The sequence below is a fragment of the Mesoplodon mirus genome (genome assembly GCF_964341445.2).
Source record: "Mesoplodon mirus genome assembly, chromosome: 1".
NCBI classification, from domain to species: domain Eukaryota; kingdom Metazoa; phylum Chordata; class Mammalia; order Artiodactyla; family Ziphiidae; genus Mesoplodon; species Mesoplodon mirus.
In genome coordinates, this window is record NC_138976.1 from 68,825,944 (window position 1) to 68,848,596 (window position 22,653).

The window sequence follows — 22,653 nt, forward strand, 5'->3', positions numbered from 1 at the left end:
ACCTTAAGATTGACAGTCCCGACTTCCTCCTCTTAGAAGCCAGCTGCCATGTAAAAGCTCCAGGCTACCATGTAAGAGACCACCACACTGTGAGTAGCTGGTCACATGGACCATACAAGTGAGTGAATCCCAGTGAGTGACCCTAGTGGACCTCACATCAAACAAAAGAACCACCCAGCTGAATGTATTCAACTAACAGAATGAATAATAAATTGTTGTGTTTTAAGTCACAAAGTTTTGGAGTGGTTTGTTATTCAGTAATACATAACTGAAACATTTCCCTTCCCCATTCATTCACATGTGTCACATCCCACAAGGATTAAAAAGAAGAGAGTCAATAAACATGCATACCAAGAATTATAGTTGATCCTTAAACAACATGGGTTTGAACTGCATGGGTCTACTTACATGCAGGTTTTTTTTTTCCAATAGTAAATACCACAGTACTACATGATCTGTGATCTGAGGTTGGTTGAACTGCGGATGTGGAACTGAGTGTATGGAGGAACTGTAAATGCAGAGGAAATGTGGATATGGAGGGTCGACTATAAGTTGTACTCAAATTTTCAACTGTACATAGTGTCGGCGCCCCTAACCCCCACATTGTTCAAAGGTCAATTGTAATTAAGATGCATACACATTCATAAGTTATACTCTGTATGTCAAGACTCCAAGTAACCAAAAATTTGCAATTTAAATTAATCTTTCCATTTAAATTAAGCCATCATGACAGACAACTTTTTTTTTTAATTAAGAAATCAGCCTCCATATCCATTAAGTTTGCAGAATCCCTTTCCTATGTGGTATCCCATTCTTCTAATATAATCTGAAGGCAGTAGTAAAACCAGAAATGCATGTAATTGAAAAGTACATTCATCTATTCATTCATGTTGTTTTCTCCGATACACGTTTAAAAAAATTTATGAGCTTGTTTGAAAAATGTGAAAGAAAAAAGATCACAAGAGTAACCATGATTTATAAAGGTGAAACCCTCATGTCATGAATATTTTATCAGGGAAATGTGGAAGCCATCAGATTTTATCCAAGCATACTCCTCAATCTGATGTGGTAAATTCATAAATGGACCAACACCCATTATTAATGGAAATGATCACTGGATACATAGGAACAGCACAAGGGCTACAAAACAAACATCAGTTTCAGGAGGCTTCCAGGAGTTTTGGAAATAATCTAGATCAAAGGTGGTTAAAGGTCACTGCTGAGCAGAGAACAAGAGGTCAAGATTTTCTGCATGCCTTGCAGATCAACATCAAAGTGAGTCAAAATCCCATAGTCTAGGGGCTTCCCTGGTGGTGCAGTGGTTGAGAGTCCACCTGCCAATGCAGGGGATGAGGGTTTGTGCCCCGGTCTGGGAAGATCCCACATGCTGCAGAGCGGCTAGACCCGTGAGCCATGGCCGCTGAGCCTGTGTGTCTGGAGCCTGTGCTCCGCAACGGGAGAGGCCGCAACAGTGAGAGGCCCACGTACCACATAAAAAATAATAATAATGGGCCTCCCTGGTGGCGCAGTGGTTGAGAGTCCGCCTGCCGATGCAGGGGATACGGGTTCGTGCCCCGGTCTGGGAGGATCCCATATGCCGCGGAGCGGCTGGGCCCGTGAGCCATGGCCGCTGGGCCTGCGCGTCCGGAGCCTGTGCTCCGCAGCGGGAGAGGCCACAACAGTGAGAGGCCCGCATACCGCAAAAAGAAAAAAAAAAAAAAAAAAATAATAATAATCCCATAGTCTGCAGGAAAATTGGGCCAATAGCTCCCCGTTTTTCCTAGGACTAGATCAGATGCTTCCCTCAGAAGCCACTTCAGTGAGGAACCCAGTCACCTTTATCTTTCATGAGTGTAGATCAATTTTCCCAAATATCCAATAGTTTTTAAGCTCTGGAGAGAGCTTAAAAACACACACGTTCTGAGAGCTCTGGAGACATTGATATACACAGTGGAGAAAGCAAAAGACATTTTATGAAGGAGAAACAACTGACCACATTCAAGAAGCTCATAGTCAAGCAATTAGTGATACAACTAGTGGCAAAATAAACACCCATTGATCCCCAGCAGAATAGGAGGCAGCACAAAGAACAAGGTAAATTAAAAGCAGATCAAAAGAGAAGCATATTCAGTAAAGAGCTCAGGCGGAATGCTGCCAAGGCCAGCTGAGCACTGAGGTTTCAAATGGCAAAGTCATGATGGGTTGGATGGCCCAAGCTGTGCTTTGCCCTCAAAAGAGTTTTCAAAGATGGCCCATGGTGATGTGATTTCATTCTCAAGCTATTGATTTCATTGAAGAAATCTGAAACTTTCCAAGAGTCATTGGGAAAGACGCAGAAAGGGTCAGAAGTTAACTTAACAGCAGGGGCACTCACTGAGACTAACATGTTTCCTTGCAGAGGAAATTAATCATGGATTTGAAAGCAGTCTTTTCATGACTCTGAAAAACAAAGTCTGTACAGGTGTTTGCGCCTCCATTAATGAACTCCTTAACCTGGAGCTGAAAGTAGTCTGTTTACATTGACATCAGATCAGCGCAAAGCTGCAAGGTGGATGGGGAAATACAATTATTAAGGGACAGAGGACATAATGAGAAGGTGTGCTAGTGAGGAAGAAGCACATATATGTTGTGTATCAATGTTCTTGATTCTAATTGGCTGTGCCTTGTCGGTGGGGAAAGTTGGTGGTTTTCCTTACTTACGAGATTAACCCCAGAACAGAGCATACATGTTCAAGAGTCAGATGTGGATAGCAGAGACATTTAAAAACCTTTTAGAACGCAAAAATGTTCCTTAGTCTTTCCCTTACTTACTATGAATCATATTATACATATTAATATATGCACATACAAATAAATATATGTATTTTTAAATCAACTTTATACGGGGAAAATGGAATCTTTTTTATAGTCTTTTCTATCTCTGGTATCTAGAAAGTAGGTACTCAACATATTTTTTACTAAATAAATGAAAGGAATGAATGAATGAATAAAGTTCATGGAAGTGTTCTGGAAATATAGGGCACATTTATATTTTTACTTAAATATTTAGGTTTCCTTCTTTGATTTAGAGCCAAAGTGGTGCAGAAAAAAAAAAAAAAAAGTACAGCAAGGCAAAACAGAACACAATGAGCTAGACAGATAGGAATTTAGATTCTCATTTATGGAGTTTTACCAACTTGCTGGGCCTTGAGAATTTCACCCCCTCTGGATTTTAGTCTCCTCAGCATAAAAGGTAGGAAGGGCAGTGGGGCGAATGTTATTATGTACAAAGTGCTCTCCAGAGACAATATTCTATGACTCCATAAAGAAGGTGTATTTTTAGAGCATGATATGGGACTTCTCAGTAACTTCATGAGATGAAAGAATCATAACATATGAGAGCTAAGGAATAATTTCAATAAAGAAATAGAACAGTAAGAAAATATTTTATAGGATCTGGTTGAACACCATACCTTAAGGAAGATAAATGATTAAAATATGCAGGATGAATGGTGGCCCCATCAGTCTTAAATATTTCCAGTCATGCCTATTTATCTAGAAGCTGATCTGGGATTGCTTAACTAATTGATGTGAATGTGAAAGCTCCAATGGCATTCTCTCTCTCTCTCTCTCTCTCAATCTCTCTGTGTCTCTGCTTGTCTATCAGTCTCTCTGTCTCTGTGTGTCTCTCTTTCACACACACACACACACACACACACACACACACACACACACACACACACGGCAGACCAAAAAAAATTCCCAGGGGCAACCTTCAAACAATCTAGCAAGTAATAGCGGCATATAGCCTCCATGCTTCTTTCTGGCCTAGTTCCTAGCCAACGAGGCTTGAGGAATGGTATCTCCCTTTCTCTCACTAGCCATACATGAAGCAGCAGGTTATTCTGATTTTACTCTAATGATAAAGAGATTTGTGAATTAAAAAATGCTATCTTCATGTCTAAGAGTCCCATATTTTTGTTATACATATGCCATTCTATAATCTTCCACAGAGTAACCTGCTTATTGAAAGATAGGTTCTACTGAATGAAGCTAAAATGGACTAAATCAAAACAAGTCTGAATTCCTCTGGTTTCCTCATTTCCCTCAGCCTCACCCTTCCATCTCTTAATTAGCTGACAAAACAGCTCAACTTGTAAACATGCATGAAAAGCGTGCAAAATGTCCTCTGAAAAGAGATGTTGGCAGTTTAGAATATGCCATTTTAGACTTACGATCTGTTATAACATTTGATTCACTTATTGAAAAGCAAAGATCCATGCTAGTTTTTTTTCCTCCTTCATTAGTAAAATCAACTTTAAGGTCTCCAGGAGGTAAATTATTTTTAGAATTAGTTTTTATTTTATTAGTCAGGTTGAAGAGTGTCAAAACTGCACTGAAGCCAGTGGCACTTCGCTGAGCTTATTAATATTGATAGGATCACTCTGTTCTGTGCTGAGTGACACTGCTAACCTTCCGGGATGATGAGGATTCTTTTTAAAGTGACCACACAATTAAAAAAAAAAAAAAGATCCTCAGGTCTTTTCTTCTGGTGTTTTTGAAAAGGGAAAGTAGAATGTCTGCATCAGTTTTCTATGATTCAAATTATTCAACTGATGTTTCCTGAGCAACAATTTTGAGCTAACACAATGCTAGATGTTGAGGCTTCAAAGACCTCCAATATGTGATCCTACCCTTCAAGGGCTTCAGTCTACCCGGTAAAGACTTCTCTAGCACCTGATGTGCCAGGTGCTGTGTTGAGAGCTGCAGATTTTAAATGGTTACAGTATGGTCTCTATATTCAAGAGACATTAACTGAGGGGATAAAAGAATTATTCCAGTATAAAGAGCCCCAGGGGACCAGTGAAGTGAGAAATTATGTTCATGGGGAGGAAGTCCTCAAGGACAGATGATATTTGAACAGGGTTTGGAAAGATGGGTAGAGTCTGAGAGATGGAGATTAGGGATGCAAGAGAGGAGGAAAGGACTAAAGAGATGTTCAGAGGGGACAGCATGAGCAAAGAGAAGCAAATCTAACATAGAATATAGTTAGGGAATAGCAAGTAGTTCTGTTTAAACAGATAATGTGTTTGGGGATATAGTGGGTGATAGCAGAAATTGGGTTGCGGCCATGGTGCTGAACCTGGAATGTCAGCTGGAGTAGTCTGAGCTAAATTTCCACATGGTGAGTACCTAGCAAAAGTTTCCAAGAAAGGAATCAGATCCACTGCTTATAACAGTGGTTTTTGATGCAAGGTTACATTAATCCTTCCATAGGCAGGCATCACACTTGGGATAGCATTTTACCAAATAATTCTATTTTTCTTTTTGTAGCTGGAACACAGTTTGTCATTTCTGGTATAATCTATCAATCAAAATAATGCTCAGTAGTTATGGAAGGAGAGTCAACCTTTGATTTACCATAGAAGATAAGAGGACATTTTACCATTTATATTAAATGTACAATCAGGAATTTCTTAGACTGTAACTGCTTTCAGTGTGATCTCCATCACTGTTGCCAGCACATTGTATATTCACAACTGAGATTTCAGAAAAATAAGATTCTGAAAGCTTCTTTCATAGCATAGGGAAAAGAAAGTCTGAGGTCACCTGTCTTGAGTTGCTTGGGAATCAGACTGGATCTAAGAAAGGACTTGGGAAAAATAGTCTTTAATCATAGCTTTGCCAGTCACTATGTTAAATGTAAAATGCATGCAATGAATTATAGGGTCTTTTGTTTTTCCCAAAACTTTTTCTGAAAAATAAAATAAAGCACATTGAGTATTCAGAACAAACATTACAGGAATCAGCAGAACTGAATCTAATATAACCAATATTAGAAACAAAATTCTGTTACCTTGTAAAGCATAATATTATACCATGAGAGATAAGATGTTGACAACTGATTTCATTTTCGTTCACTCCTAAACCCTATCTAATAAATAAATTAGCAATAGCATTGATGAAATAGACACAATTCAGCCAATTACACTGAGTTAATGGTTCCCCAGTCTAATTGGAAAGACAAATGTAAAGAAAAAATCATAGTATGAGTTGATAAATGTTTAGAAGCTAGGTAAAAGGTGAAGGACCAGCTAACCAGTTGCATGTCTGATTGACAGTATACTCCCTTCATCAACAAGATGCTATTCTCTCCTGAGTGATTAGTTCAGAATTAATAAAACAATTTTAACAGTGTTTTCACTCTAGTGTGGAAGCCAGAATCTAAGTCAGCATTCTCTAGCCTTATTTGCTTGAGTTATATCACTCTAATCTGTAGCAAAAGGAAAGCCTTCTGGCTTCCTTGAACTGGGAGTCCTTTCTGCCCTCTGAAGCACTCAGAGACCTCCAACTCTTTGTCCACGTTTTACATAATTGTCACCAAAAACAAGGACTTTATTAAGCCTCCAGGTGAGTGTGTCATCGTGGTGACACTACACAAAGGCAACAGGAAGTACCCTGTCCTTCAGTAAACCAGATAGGCAAAGGCAAACAGATGCCAGCAATTATAAAAACTGAAGAACTGCATCAAGTCCAAAGCCAAGCAAAGAGAACAGTTAAGCATGTAGGATCCCAGAGCAAGGCTGCAGGGCAGCCAGGGACATGGTCTTCAGCAAATTCTGCACATCACCCAATCTTCAGACCCTAAGGTGGGACAGGGGCTGGGGGAGTCAAGTGGATGGGCTGGCCCATCTACCATTTTCCCATTCTCCTTATTTCTCTTTTTAGTCTCCTCTTATGGTTTTCCATCTAACAGATAACCAGACTAATCCAATCTGCCCTCGAATGAGAAAACATATATATATATATATATATATATATATATATATATATATATACACACATACCTATGTATGTGTATATATGGTTATATATGGTATATAATTATAATTAATTTTCTCTATATAATCTCAATTATATCACTTATATTCTTAAAATGGGCTGAGAAATAACTTTAGCATTGTCATATGTGCAAAATTAAGCTTTTTTGTGACTAAATTAGTTTTGACTCTCTCCAATGAAAGTTGTGAAGGCCCAACTCGGAAAGGAATTGGACCCTGTAGGACTGACTGATTATAGGAGCAAGTAAGTGATACTGAACAATAAGGCATGATTATAAAAGGAAATGGTATGATAGAGAATTCCCTTTTCTCTTGCAAACGTGTAATTTTTTTCAGATTTTCCTAACTGAGAAGTGGTGTGTTTGTCTCTGATTTGTTGAAAGGGAGCAAATATTAATATGGCAACAGATGCCAAATAGCGTACATTGAAAAGCTCCAACATGAGTTGATATAATGTAGATCTTATTTTTATGATGTAATTGTGAATTATGTACTTTATGCACTGGTAATTAGAGAGCTGAACAGATGGAGAAGGTTTAGCTTAAAGTGATGTGTCCATTAAAATAACCTGCACTGCCAAGAGTCTATTCATGTTCATGAGTATAGCAAATTTGTTCTATTAAATATGATTGGAAGATAAGGACTTATTGTCATTGTGTTGGAGTCATCCATCTAATGATCTGTAAATGTCAAATCTACCTATTGTCCTATTTTGCTTTGCAGAGGGTTGTAACTGGACATTTTGGCTGCTGTGGAAATTCTGATGTTTGGCATCTCTTTCTCTCATTACTTAGACATTAACACTAAAGAAAATCAAACTAGCCACCAAATAAAAATAGCAATTTTAACTATTACTTTAAGTGCATATCTTTTAGTTTATTGCTGAAAGGATAGATGGCAACTAATTTTTTCAATGTGAATATTATATTTTTCTATTCTCACTAGACATGTTTGTTCTTATCCCCCACATCTTTTCCCCAACCTTTTTCAATGGTGTCTAGGGCTGCTTTTCTGCTTAGTTTTAATCTGCTTTCACAGGGAGGAGAAAATGAGAGTCCAGATTTCTCATGTGCTCCATCTGGAGATAATGCCACAGCTAAAGCATCACAATTGAGGGTACAGAGGCACACCTTCTCATATATTGTTGGTGAGGGTATAAACTGATGTGCTCTTCTGGGAAGGAATTTGGCAATATGTACCAGATGTCTTAGACAATTCATTACCAGGATTTCCAACCTTGAGAATCTATCTTGTAGAAATAACCACAAACACATAGACAAATACACACAGACCCAAGTATAACAAAAAAATGCAAACAGCTTTATACCTAAAAACAATCATTGCATTCAGTATATAATACCTAATAATAGGAATTAGACTAAATACACTATAGAGGAGACAGTTAAGAAAATTATAGCATAGCCACATAAAGAAATGCTGGATAGAAATTTAAATTACATATGTGAAGAGCCTCTAATAACATAGCAAAATAGTTATAATGTAGAATAGAAAAATATGACATTTAAGATACTAATAAATAAAGATAATAAACACTGAGTGTTTTTTATATACCAGGTAGTTTTCTAAGCACTTTATAAGTAAAATACCATAAAATACTCTTGTAACCCACTGAGGTAAGTAGTAGTAGAGCTGATAGAGCTGAGAGGAGCTGGGATTAAAACTCAAGTACTCTGATTTCAAAGAATTTGCTTTTAGTTTTTATTCCGTAGTGTGTCTTCAGTGAATAGCAACTAGGTAAAAAATAATACTAAATACACACACACACACGGCCTGAAGAAAACCATTTTATAGTTTTTCCAATCAGAAGATGGATTCTATTTCCCCACCTGGAATCTGAGTGGCACATGACTTCCTTCGAAAATAAAATGCAGTGGAAATGATTCTGTGCGGTTTTCAAGCTGAGGCCTTAACAGGCTTTGCAGCTTCCACATTCACATTCTTTCAGTGCTGCCCTGAGATGGCCATGCAAGGAAGCCAGTCTACCCTACCGAAGAATGAGAGATCACATAGAGGAGAACAGAGATGCCCGAGCCCACGGCCAGCATCAACTTCCAGACATGTAAGTGAAGCCATCTTGAACTTTCCATCTCAGCCAACTCAACAGCTGAATGCAGTCATGTGAGTGAGTTCAAATGTACATAGAAAATACCAAACCAAACCTTTGAATCTTGATGAAAAATAATTCATTGTTTCAATCTAAGTTTTAAGATTGTTTGTTATATAGCAATAGATAACTGATATGGCCCAAATACTATGAGATGTTTCTAAAGCAATTATGGGAATATGTATCATATTTTTCTTTTTTGTATGAAACTAATGAAATCTCAATATAGAAACTGTTTAATTTCTTTAGACTTTAGAACCTGACATTGACATTCTTTTGGAATAGACTCGACAGTTTTCCCAGGTTTGCCAGACAAAGGTGGAAGTCTTTCTGAAAGAACCAACCCTTGTGAGGCATGGTTAGTATGTCATTTCATGGTCGCTGAAAATAAATCTTCCTGAGCTGGGCACAGAATGAGCAGCTGTTGGGCAGTTAAGTGTTGAGATGAGGAATCTGCAGTCTGGGAGTCTGAGAAGGTGCTATGACTATTTCTCTCCATCAGCAGAAAGAAGTGCCGAGCTAACTCTCAGAATAAACACTAAACTGGGGACCATTTCACATTGGACCTCGTCTCTCATATGCTGACCCTTTAACTTTGTTGTTGGTGCTAGGCCACTCTCATATTAAAAAGAAGCTGCAGTTCAATTAGTACCTGCTTATGTTCTGGAAATTCTGCCTCCCTTGTTGAGTCACAGAAAATCTGACATTATAATCAGGGTGGAGCAAGGCAACTGTCAACAATCAAATTAGGAAGTCAGTATTTTATTAGAGAAATTGTGATGAGGATTAAAATGTCAAACTGAAAGTCAATTTCCAGCCAAGTGACATTTGTTACTGTTGATCATTTCGTTCTCTTGGAGAACTCTCCACTCCCTTGGCCTCCATGAACATTTCTCATGACTCTCTTTCTGACTCTCTGGCCACTGTTTCTAATTATCTATCAAGTTTTCTTCTTGAAATGCTCATCCCAAAATTTTGGTCTCTACTCTTCTCATCCTACACACTCTCTTTGAGTGATTTCATACACTTCTGTGGCTTTAATTACCACTGACTCCCCAATTTGCATATTTAGTTCCCAGTTCCGGGAACAATATCTAACTCTCCACTAGATGTCTTCATCTGAACCTTTCCCAAGTAGCACAGGGTTATCATAATCAAATAAAATTTATTCCTTCTCCCAGATCTCCGTCCCCACCATCATTTCCATCCAGCTTTTTCCCGGGCTTTTAATGGAATATCCAATCAAATTGTGTTCTTTTGTACTCCTTAATATTTCTGAGAACAGTATTGCATCCATTCCCAGTAGCATGGCACACATAGGGTTCATGATCTGACCCCTGCGTCACCCTCCAGCTATTTTCTTTATGCTGTTATGCCCTGAGCTGTAGTTATAGCCAATGAATTTCACAGTGGAGTGTGCCCTCACGCCTTCCTGCACTGGTATGTACAGTACCCCCTATGCAGAATACTCTTTCTTTCTGCCTTCCTCTGGCTAATAACCTCACCTTACAAAACTCGATCCAAAGGGACTTGTTGGAGGAGGCTTCTCTCACTTCTCTTCCCTGCAGCTGTGTAGATGAGCAGTCCTCCTCCCACACTGTGTTATGCATCGGTCCATCATTGCATTCTATCATATGGCTTGTAACCAACTCTTCTTCTCTGTCTTGCCTGGTAGACCTGTTTCCTGAGGGCAGGGACTGTGTGTTTTATCTTAGTAACTCTATTACTTAATACAATGCTTGGCTCCTAGTAGGTGCACAAGGCATTGTTTGTGGAATGAGTGAATGTAATATAGCTGATCCACAGGACAGGGATCACTCTGGAAGGCTCAGCGTGAGTGTACAAGATGCAACCGAAAAATCACTAAGAGTTTGAATATAAGACTGAGTGACTCATGATGCTTAAGCATGTAATCAGTCTGTGTCCAATCTCGGGTGCTTTGCCAAACAACCACATGACTATGATTTTGCTAGTCACATTCCCAGATATAACAAAGGGATCCTGCCTTAGCCACTGGTGATAGGGTCAAATGTCTTACTCCTTGCAACTTGCTGGTCTTGTAATGACCAAGGTAATACATTACTACCACTTCCCACACAAGTTTATAGCTACCACTAGCAGAACGACCTCTCCTCTAGGCTCCAGCACTAGTCACTCAAATCTGAGGGAACTTGCTGGTCTCCACTCCCCTCTTAGATCCCAGGAGATCCCCAGGTTTACACTCTGAGCATTCTGGGAGGGATTATTTGGCCAGTCTTCATTAACTTGAATAAACGAGAAAAATATGCACTTAAAACTGCTTCTCCAAGGCATACTAGACCCTTTCGTCTATGGCATTTGCCTGTTTTCACTTTAGAAAACTTCCCCCTCTGCCACAGCTGTGGCAAGAGCCATGCAAACTGCTGAAGTGTTTTTTCTCTCCGCTATATGCACCACACCATGGCCGCATATACTAACTGGAAGGAGTGTGCGTATGCTCACAGGCTGCACCTCCCTCTAGGACGTAGCTCTCTTCTTTCTGCCAAGGCTATTTATACCAGTTAAAACATCAAGCCATCAGTCTGCTGTGCCTGGACAGCTAAAACTATTTTAGTGCTAAGCACTAAAATAGGTGGTAGAGGATATAAACACAAGTAAATAAGACACATGATCCTGATATGGAGCTTAGAATCTCCTTAAGATAAAGAACATATGAAACATAACAAGGTTATGTAAGTAACAAGGTTAAAGACAATATGATAAATTGCTTGAGAGATTATGGCTCAGGTCTTTACCCATGGCACTTTTAATTTAATCTTCATCACCATTCAATGAGGGAAAGTATTACTAGACGAGAATTATGGGTGAGGGAATCAGGGATCATAGGTGAGAAGTAACATTCCCAACACCACGCGGCCAGTGTGAGTCACAGCTGGAACTCAGGCTTATGCTATGATGTAATCTCTATTATATACTTTCCTCCTAGAGCCAGAGGAGTTTGGAAGAGATGCAATTGCTGTGGGTTGGAGTGCTCAGGAAAATCTTCACAGAGGAGGTGAAATAGAAGCTAGGCCTTAAAGTATTGCCAGGATTTACAGAAATGGAAAGGAAATACAAGAATATTTGGGGCAGCAAATATTTTTAATCGCACCCTTTTGTAAAACAAAGGATGGAGATGAAGCTAAAGATTCCTTGGCAATCCAGTGAGCCCTAAGAATTTCCTTTTTCAAAATAATGATATTTATTCAACCTGTAGCCCAACTAACTTGCTTGTGCATTCTTCTCTCCACAGTAACACCAGGGTCACCGGCAGCTCTGGAGATCAGAAACAGAAGAGATATTTGCAACTTTACTCTGCTGTGATAACTCCTGTTTTCTCTCTGAGCCTGTCAATTTGATAACCCTCACTAACATTGAACAGGACTGAAAAGAAATGGGTCAGATAGCCATTGCTTGCAGTTTATACAATACAAAAATGAAATCTTGAAATAACACCAGCTGAAGAGACTAGCCATTAAATAAATACAGATACTTCTTTCCCGATCAATGAGCATATCATTGAATTGTGAGAGGTCTTCACTAATGCGAGTCAAATGTTGACTGATAGGGAAAAAACTATTTAGCTTATGAGGCTTTTATCCATCACTGGGGAGGTCTGAAAGAGTCACAGTGGTGTCTGAGCTACAGCTTTGTTTGCGTGGTGAAATGAGTTCAGTGGCAATGTCCTCCTGGGTACACCTTGGCAGGGAATCTGAATTTCCTCCCCAAAAAGGTTGTAGCCAAACAAACTCTACCACAAATATCTGATCTTCTGGGTAGCAGGGGAGAAAGTAGACCAGGTGACTAGGGAATCAAACAATCGGAGACCTACGTTGGTCTAGGCCTTTGTCTCGCAAGGAACTGAGATTTCCTCAATAAGCAGGTTCTCTTAAATGTGTCTTCCTTTAAAAACATTTCCTCTGATTTCTACTCTTCACTTCAGGAAGTAATTTCAATTAGTTTTTAGACCAAAAAACGTGGGTATCCTTTATTCCCTGTTCAGGGAAATAAGAAATCAAAAACCTGAACCATAAATATTTTATTTGCCTTTGGTCTCAACCCAGGTCACTCTTGAACTCTGCCTTTATCAACAACTTCTACTACTGCATCCTAAGGCTTCTTGTCTTTTTCCATGTAGAGTGTCACCAAGAGAAAGGCCACAGAGTATCTGTTCTCTCAAGTGTCTGTCTTGACTCAAACCATGACGTCAGTGTCACAGAGTTCTTCCCAACCAGCACAAGTACCACCCTGCTTTGTTCTCAGCTCAGTTTCTGAGATCAAACAGGCAAATACAAGCACACATCCTTTTTCAAATCACCTCATGAGCAATTCCCTGTGAACATGAGCTTAAAACACAGAATTGACTTAAATGAGACCACCTATATTGAACATTTGGCATCATGCTTAGTGCATAGATCCTACTCAAGAAGTGTAGATGCTTCCCAGAACTTCTTGGAGAAATAACACATATGACCACAGAGAATTCGAGGTTACATTTGTATTCACATGTAGCCTATACTTGACCATCTCATAATTTACTAGTTACCTACAGAAAGTCTTATAAAGTTCTCAGTCTCTCTACAGACGCTTTACTTCCAGAGGCACAGACAAGGCAATCAGAATTAAACCACCCAAATTTCTTAAAAGGACAGAAGTACATCAAACTCAATTTACAAGATATCTGTGTCTTAAAGGAAGTTTAGTATCTATGGGCTAAACTCCACTTGAATCCACAACGTATCCAAGTTTATATGTTGACAATTGACTGTAACGGGTGCATAAAGGAATAACAGGGCTCATTCTGATCTCTCACGCTTTCCTTTTATGGGCACTTACTTCCCAGTACAGGGTGGTAAACCAGTAATTGAAAACAGATCTCTGAAAAACACCGGGTAATGAGCACAGAAGTTGCAAGCCAAGTTTCATTTATACTCATCTCTCTTCCACAGACAGACTTTCATTTTTACCTCCCTTTCCCCTCCAACCTCTGAATTTCATTGAGTGTGTATGTGTGCATGGTATTTGGGTAACTGATTTGAGAACTTTGCTGGACCTTTCTGTCTGAGGCATTTATGCAGTGTACATGGAGATGAATGCAGTACAGGTGAAATGTAGCTATTTTCAGGAAGTATCCTAAAGGGGGATAAAAGGTGGTGGGAAGGGAGTGGTGACCTGCATGCTTGCAGTATATTTTTCCCTCTTAACTGGCAAGCACTCATTCTGATTTAGCTCCAGTGGAATGTTTGCTCTGTGACCTAGGCCAAGCCACATGACCTCTTGAGCTTGTCTTCTCATCTGTAAAATGGGGTTAATACCTTGTAGGGTTATAGCAAGAATTAAGTGACAAACCATATATGAAAACATTTGTCAGTTTCTTGCTGCATATCAAGTACTCAATAAATATTAGTCTCATCCTTTCTGAAGTTCAAAAGCAAAATTTTTGAGAGTAGTCCATTCTACTGAAGGAAACCAAAAGGCATATATCAAATTCCACTTCTTCCACTGGAATGTCAGCACGCTGGTACATGTGCTGTATCTGTGCAAGGAGAATGAATTGAAACGGTTCATGCAAATTCTATTGAGAGAAAAAAAAATTCAAAACTGCAGGCAGGATTCACAAAGAAGGTGATTTCCTTTAGATCTGAAGCCTGATTTTCTTTCAACATTCTCTGATTTCTTTTAAGCCCTGGGCCCACAGGCATATGCTTATATTCTGGCTGCTTGGAAGCACAATTCGTTTCTTTGGTGACTTGGCAACCTTCTATTCTCCTATTTCTCCTTTATTTTCATCTCACAGAAGAACTGCCATTCTTCTTCCAAGTGATAGGTGCTTGATACACACTTCCTAGCTATGGTCTGTGGTTAGGAACTTGGATTTGCCTCCTTTTCCTACCCATGGGTAGAATATGTTCTTTTTATGATACATGAACTTGAGATTGCAGAACTTTTGATCTGGTTCCTTTATGGCTTTACTAGGTAATGGGTGAAAGGACTATAAGTGAAGTTTGGGGGGAAAAGGAATGGGAACATTTCTCTCTAATTCCATGAAAGACTTGATTTAGAATATGTCCCTCTGGTCCTATCAGGAGAGGGCTTCTATAATTATGGATTGCTTTGATAAAGCCTTTCTTTAAAATGCACAAAAGTGATTCAGAATCCCATTTTTTAAAAAAAATGAAGTAAGTACAAAGCATTTATATACTTTGCTGATTTACTTATTAGAAGAATTCATCATGATTTCAATGAAATAGTTTAGAGATAGTTAAAACCTAGGTTACACAGTTGGTATGTGCTTGGTACTGTATTTTACTTCACAAATTATTGATGCTTAGCCATTTGCAAGTCCAGCTAGAAATTTACTGATCTTCCCCATTCTTGTAATTTGTATCTTTGTTAATATTTTCCAATCGGTACTACTACTAATAAAATATCATACATTTATTAAATGACTGTATGTCAGGATATATATATATATTATTTAATACTCCCACCAACACTCTGTGAAGTTACTGTTATTCCCATTTTATAGATGAGACTATTTAGGAATTAGAAGATAGGATATTTTCTCAAGACTGAACAGATACTAAATTTTAGAGGCAGGATTCAAATCCAAGTAATCCAGGTCCCTGCAGGGGCATCCTAGAGCCCCCAGCATCTGGCTGACCTGCCACATGATTGCAGACATAAGCAGGTCTAGTAGAGATCCACTAAGCCCAGCCCAGTTCAGCACCACATCCTTGCTGACTTCTAGAAACACCAGAATTAATAAAACGTTATTATTTTAAGCCACTGAGTTTTGGGGTGGTTTGTTACACAGAAATAGCTAACCAATGCAGTGCTAATCTGATTGGAAGTTTGTTAGTAAGTTTACATCCTCAATTGCAGAGTCATAGCATGTTCAAACCTATCTTAACCAACTTCCTCATTAAAACAAAAACAAAAACTAACACACACACACACACACACACACACACACACACAGAATTAAAAAAACAAGGCCAGAAAAGTTAGTAACTCTCACGCTTATCTCCTTATTCCCTGTCTGAGGCCCTTCCTGTTGTTATTCTGTTTCTATAGGGAGAATTTATTAAAGGCTAAAGTAAAGCAGCAGATTAGAAATAGTCTACATTTCTAGGCATACAAAAACCACGCTAAATGGATTCACCAGAAATAATAGTTTAACACATTTCTTAATGCTGAGCATGTATACACAACCTTTGTTCTATTTTTTGGTGAGTGTCCAGACACATGACACTTGCTTTTTATTCTTCTATAGGGACCTTATGAATGGATTTGAAATGCGATTGCCAACTAGGCTTAGCAGACCTTAAAAAAGAAAAGCATTGTGGGACTTATCCATCAACTTAACACTCCTATCCTCCTTAAATCATAGAAATTCTAGAACTAGTATTTATTAGCTTGTTCTTTCTGTACATCAATTACCTTAGACCCTATATGCTGCAGCTCCATCAAAAGCATTAAATAGTTCCCAGTGGCAAATTCCTGGTTATCTTTAGCTCATGCTGTTAAGTAAGTTTCCACAGTCTTTATAGCTCCAGATTTTATTGTATTTTTTAAATTACTTAGTTTCAGCTGTTGAAGCCTAAGACTTTGACTTAAAGAGAAACTACTTGCCAGCATGTCAGTGTCGAATTTGACTTTTCAGCTTCGCCAAGGCTGATCTGTTTGGGGTATCCCTGCTATGTTGGGGAGTTTTCAAAAGATACCTGCTTGGGTTTCTGACATTAATATTTTACATCTATATTTCTAATAAACTGATTGACCCTCCATCTTGCTAGGTCCTTGACCACTTTGCTGGCTTGCCTCAGCTTTCTCCACCTGGAGGACTTTATGCTTCACAAGCAAACTTTCTGCCTTTTTAAATTTTGCTGTTTTCTGGATTGTGTGACTAGGGGTGAAAACACATACTTAGCTCCCCTGATCCTCGAGGCCTTCTTTACCATGTCCCTGTTCCTCTTCCTTTCTTCTCTGGGCTATTAATATGACTAGAATGATGCTCCTATTTCACCTGCTTTTTTCTTGCAGGATGTTGCCCCTCCCTCTCTGCTTCCTCTACTCTTCTCAACCAGATGAGCTCTGCCTTTTGGATACGCAGTTACTCTTTTAGGGGCAGGCAGGAGGGAGAGACACAATTAAACTCAGTCACAACTGTGAGGTGGTATTAATGCCTACAAGGTCCTGCCTGGAGTTTTCAAGTTTGTCATAATGTTTATACTGAGTTCACTGTCAATGTAGCAAAACAAAGCAATTGACCAAGTATATTATAAGTTATTTTTAACAAATTCTGTAACCTTTTTCTTACAATGCCATTTCCATTAGGCAAGGAATTTTGAATTGCTCTAAACAGAAAAATAGGCCAATCAGCTTAATGATTCCCCTGTCTAAATTTTCAATTTTTTATTAGTATTGCAATTTCCTTCATTCATTTATTTTGGGAAAATGTCTGTCCTGCGTTGATACAGCTTTTCTTCCATATGATATGTTTATTTTCTAAATAATTTTTTTTACCTACTTAAAGGTAAATAATTTTTCTACCTACTTAAAGCCTGCTAGACTTTAAGACTTTTAGTGTGGCTAAACTACTTCTTTTCCTCTTCTGTGCATGTGTCTTACTTTCTTAGAGCAGTAGTTTATAAACTTAACCACCCTTGAACATACTATCCAAATATATTGGTATTTATTCTTAAAAATATATCTAATAAGTGAATACATCATGAACATTATAAAATATTATAAAAAGGAGAATTGAATAACAAAGATATAAAAAGTAGCTATGTTTTCTAATATATCCTTCCTGAATATCTAATACATCGCATTTGGACACAGTGGCTTGGAAATGTTACACTCTCTGCATGTTATTTATTTGGTGAAATATTTTAATATCATCCATCTCTGAAATGGTGATAGGTAAGAACTTGGAAAATAAAGTTATCTTTAGACTCCAGATTTATTATATGCATGTTGAATTAGAAAGAACTTTCTGTGTTTTTAGTCACCAGATAGTTATTGATACTCCACAAACTACTTGCCGCATAGACTTCTATTGTAATCTATAATTCCCTGTCCGAGAAGGAAGATACTTTTATGGCCATAATAAAGTTAAGAATTTCATTTCCTCACCAAAAGATGCTAGCTGGCTTGTTTTCAGTTGACAACCCGTTGAAACTGCTGAAGCCAAACACATTTTGCCAACAGGGAGTAGAGCGCCACAGAACATTTGCATAGGCTCTGATTTGAAAGAGCTTAGCAAATACTATATAGGAGCAACTGAGGGTGACTGCGAACAAAATAGACTTAAAGACATTATAGATAGAACAAATATTATTTCACACACATGTGTAGGAAGAAAAATGGGAGTGGTTTGTTACCACTTTAAGACAATTGTACTTATATAAATACTTAACTTCATTTTAAAAAGCCATGCTAGAAATATTTAATATGCTTTTATAAATTTTCTAAGCTGTGACTATCTTCAAAACCTATACATATACATTTTGCTCTGTTGATCTCTGATTTTAGTCTGTATAAGTATCACTTTAGGGAGAAATATATATATATATATATATATATATATATATATATATATATTTAGGAAGTTTAGTGTAACACCCAGGATCCCCCGGTGAGTCTTTTGAAGATGGATCAGGGATTCATCTTTGAGAAAGATGTATAACTTGTTCCCTCTGATTCCAAAGGGAAGAAAATATGAATGGAATTTTATTTAAAGGTTCCTTTTAGAGATGTGAGGAAACAATGTTATTTCAGAACTGATCTGTTTTACTCTTTTTCTGATGACTACTCGAGCTGTATGTGCTTTCCTGTATGTTAAACACGTGTGCACGCTCGCGCGCATGCACACACACACATACAAATGTGTTTGCATCATCCCATCGTATTATACCATAGAGGCATACTTTTGTAATAATTTAGATACAGCATAAGTAACAGCTGTCAAATGAACCTAACTACTGAATCAGTTAATTTGGGTATTTTTATTTTTGACTAGCAACAAAAACAAAGCGAGAGATGCATATGACTGAGGATTTATTTTTGGTTTCTGCTACTAAACTTCTTTCTTTATTTCTAACCTTTCTTTCTTCAGCCTTCTATTGTTGTTATAAATGTTTTTTTCCACCTTATTGCAGTTGTGATTAGTTTGGAGGTAACTGTATTAGAGTAGAATCTACCAGAGGCTTCAGAGCAGCATGCCTGGGTTCAAGTCCCAGCTCAGCCAATTACTCTGACTTTGTCTAATCTTCTCATGATCCACCCACGCCCATTTTCATGTGTGTTTTAATAAATATAAACATAAGTCATAAACCTAGAAAAAATTCAGAAAAGTATAAGGAAGGTAACTAAAATGATCTAGAAACCTATTACTCAGATACAATCACTGCAAACATTTTCATGTATATACTTCCTGATTATATTTAGATATAAAAATTGCACACTTAAACATAAAATAAGATCATACTTTACATACTGTCTTGTAACCTGTTTTACTTTGACAATGTATCATGGCCATGTACAAGTACATATGTTTTTATTTTAATTAATGACTACTTAATATTTTATTGTGTAGACAACCTCTTTTTACTGATTTTAATTTTGGGCATTTCAGAATAAATGGTAGAGCAAATCTATTTGCATAGTTGTGCTGCAAATGTAATTGGAGGAGTATATATTCTATATACATGCCATTTTTATACATAGGGTAAGTTCAATCTTCTACTTTTAAATATGAGGAGAATTGGGAAGAGTGTAAGGTTTTAAAAGGAGGGAGACAGTAAGAAAGGTGTATAGCAATATAGAAGAGAATAAAGCAAACATAAGATACTTGTTTTCTCCTTGCCTCTCCATGAGTCCTTGGTGTATCTGCTCATTCCTGAAAGGTAAAGAAGCTTACTTTTATAGACTCAGAGAGTGAACGCTGATGCATCATCTATTGCATATTTTCCTTCCCATAACCTAGTCTATTAGAGGATGCTGAGAGTTTATCCATCAAAGTCCTTTCCAGGGAGAAATAACTCTTGGTGGAGACCAGAAAAATTGGCAAGAAGGAAGTGAGGAAATAAAGAGAATATAGAAGCAGCAGAGAAAAGGAATTTAGTTCATTTCTTTCACTTTTACTTTAATTGAGCCAAAATCATATCATTATTCCAAAGTATGTTTCACTGTATATTTGCTTAATGTGGGCTCCATTTCCATTACTGCATACAATATTTTATTCATGTTAATGTTTACTATGACATGTGTACTCTCTATCCTATTTCTTTAGGAAGAACCATTTTACTTGCAGATATTTTCAGAATTGCTCACATTTGTGACAAGTCGAGTAAGAGGTGTCAAACTCCTTGCACAGGTCCTGGCACACAGCCCTCAGAGATGTTTATGGAAGCAGATGCCAAATCTTTCAAAGTGAGCCACCACCACAGTCTCAGCCCCTTCATTTTATATTTAGAAAACACAATTCAGGGAGCATAAACTGTTAGCTTGTTTTCCTGCTGAACGGATTACTAGCCTGGTGTCTACACTTATAGAAAGGAATGCCTTTAAGTCCTCATGTACTTTAACAGCTATAACATTTGCAGAAGCTTCTGAATCAACCTTCCATCTTTCTGGTTTATTGTCATTTAAGAACAGATGTGAATTCCTTTCCTGTGTGAAATTTCATGGCTGGACTCAGCACTACTCTCTGGGCCTACAATTCATCACTCTGTCGGACTGTGTTGAATTCCAATGTTGGGAAACTGCGGTATATTTCAGCAAGACAATTTTGTTTGCCATATTTCAGTTACCTTTAGGTATAAAGGGGGGCACTCAAGAAGAGGAAGATTTAGGTTGTATCAACATTTAATGAACACCTCACTATATTTCCTCCTTGGGCCCCTCCCCATGACTCACTAAATAATAGTATAGCATCAGCTCCTTGTTTTTGTCTCTGCTAATCTTTCTCATTCTAATCAGGCACTGCTGTCAAAACTGTGGGCTCACAGTGATAAGTGCTCATGAAGTAAATAGATAGTCAGACTCTCCCAGCTTAAGTGCTCCTTTGCTGCAGGGTATAAGCATTTGCCCAAGTTTTAGTTTTTTTGCATTCTTTCTAAGCAGAGAATTATTTAGTTGCTTTATTCTTCTGCTTCTATTCACTAATCTCATATAGTTGGATCTGCTTCTCTTTCTAACCTAGCAAATTTAATTTTTATAGGAAGATATGTATGTATGACATTATAGGCAATATGACTAAGTGTATTTAGCATTTATCTATAATCTATCAATCAATCTATCATCAACTATTTACCTAGTTTAAAAAGTACTGAGAGCTTGTGAACCTATTTTTTATATTTTTGATTTGTTTCTAGTGAATGTGGGTCTGATAAAATGTCTCATGTTCTTGTTGTTTTCTAGTTCAACTGAATAATTCATAAATGGCTTCAATTTAAAATAGAAAACCCATGGGCTTCCCTGGTGGCACCGTGGTTAAGACTCCAACTGCCAATGCAGGGGACATGCGTTCGATCCCAGGTCCGGGAAGATCCCACATGCTGCAGAGCAACTAAGCCCGTGCACCACAACTACTGAGCCTGCGCTCTAGAGCCCATGAGCTACGACTACTGAGCCCACATGCTACAACTACGGAAGCCTACATGCCTAGAGCCCGTGCTCCGCAACAAGAGAAGCCACTGCAGTGAGAAGCCCGTGCACCGCAAGGAAGAGTAGCCCCCGCTCACCGCAACTAGAGAAAGCCCACGTGCAGCAACGAAGGTCCAACTCAGCCAAAAATAAATAAATAAATAAAATAAATTTATTTTAAAAAATAAAAAATAAATAAACTGAAATAGAAGACCCACTTTGAATCATTAGCTATATAGGGGGCAATAGCTTGATCCTTTTCATTTTATTTGGGAAAATAAACAAGCATACAAACATAAAAACACAAAAGATGGGGATGTACATCCAATCTGGTGTTTAAAAAGACAGATTTAATCAAAAATAAATAAATATCTCTTTCTCATTTCATATATTGAAGAAGACCATTGAATTCACTGCTGGGCAGCACAGTTTGAGAAGAATAGATATAAAGTGAAACGCCTTATGAGGAGGTTACATTGTGAGAGAAACCCCAACACATGTTATTGATGAATCTGGGATAATATTTCTTTATAAAGAAAAAAACCTCAAAAAGTGAGGCATGGCAGGCATCTTTAAATAGTTGAGAGGCTGTCAGGTGGAAGTGGGCTTTTTCTTTTATGTCCAAAATGTATCATGAACACCAGAGACTACAGTGACTTAGATGGCAGACTCTGTTTAATTATAAGTATTTGGGATTCTCTAAGGGGGGTCCCTAATAAATAGCATCCTGCTTTCCCACTTGAGTTCTGAGGTTTTTGAGAACAACAGAGGAGTGCCAGATAAAGATCAAAGCACTGTACTTATTAATGATTGAGTTCAACTGGAAGGATGCTCTTAGTGTGAAAACCAACCGCAGAATTAGGCAGATTCCTGTCTCAGGCAGCATCAGGCAGAGAGGCTTCCCCACAAAGGTGATGCTCCCAGAAGAAGGAGGGATGTGTATTCCCATGTGTTCCCAGATCTCACTTCAAAGAGGAGGAACATCAGTGCTGAGCCAATCATGCCCTGTATTCATCTCCATCAACCAGAGAAGCC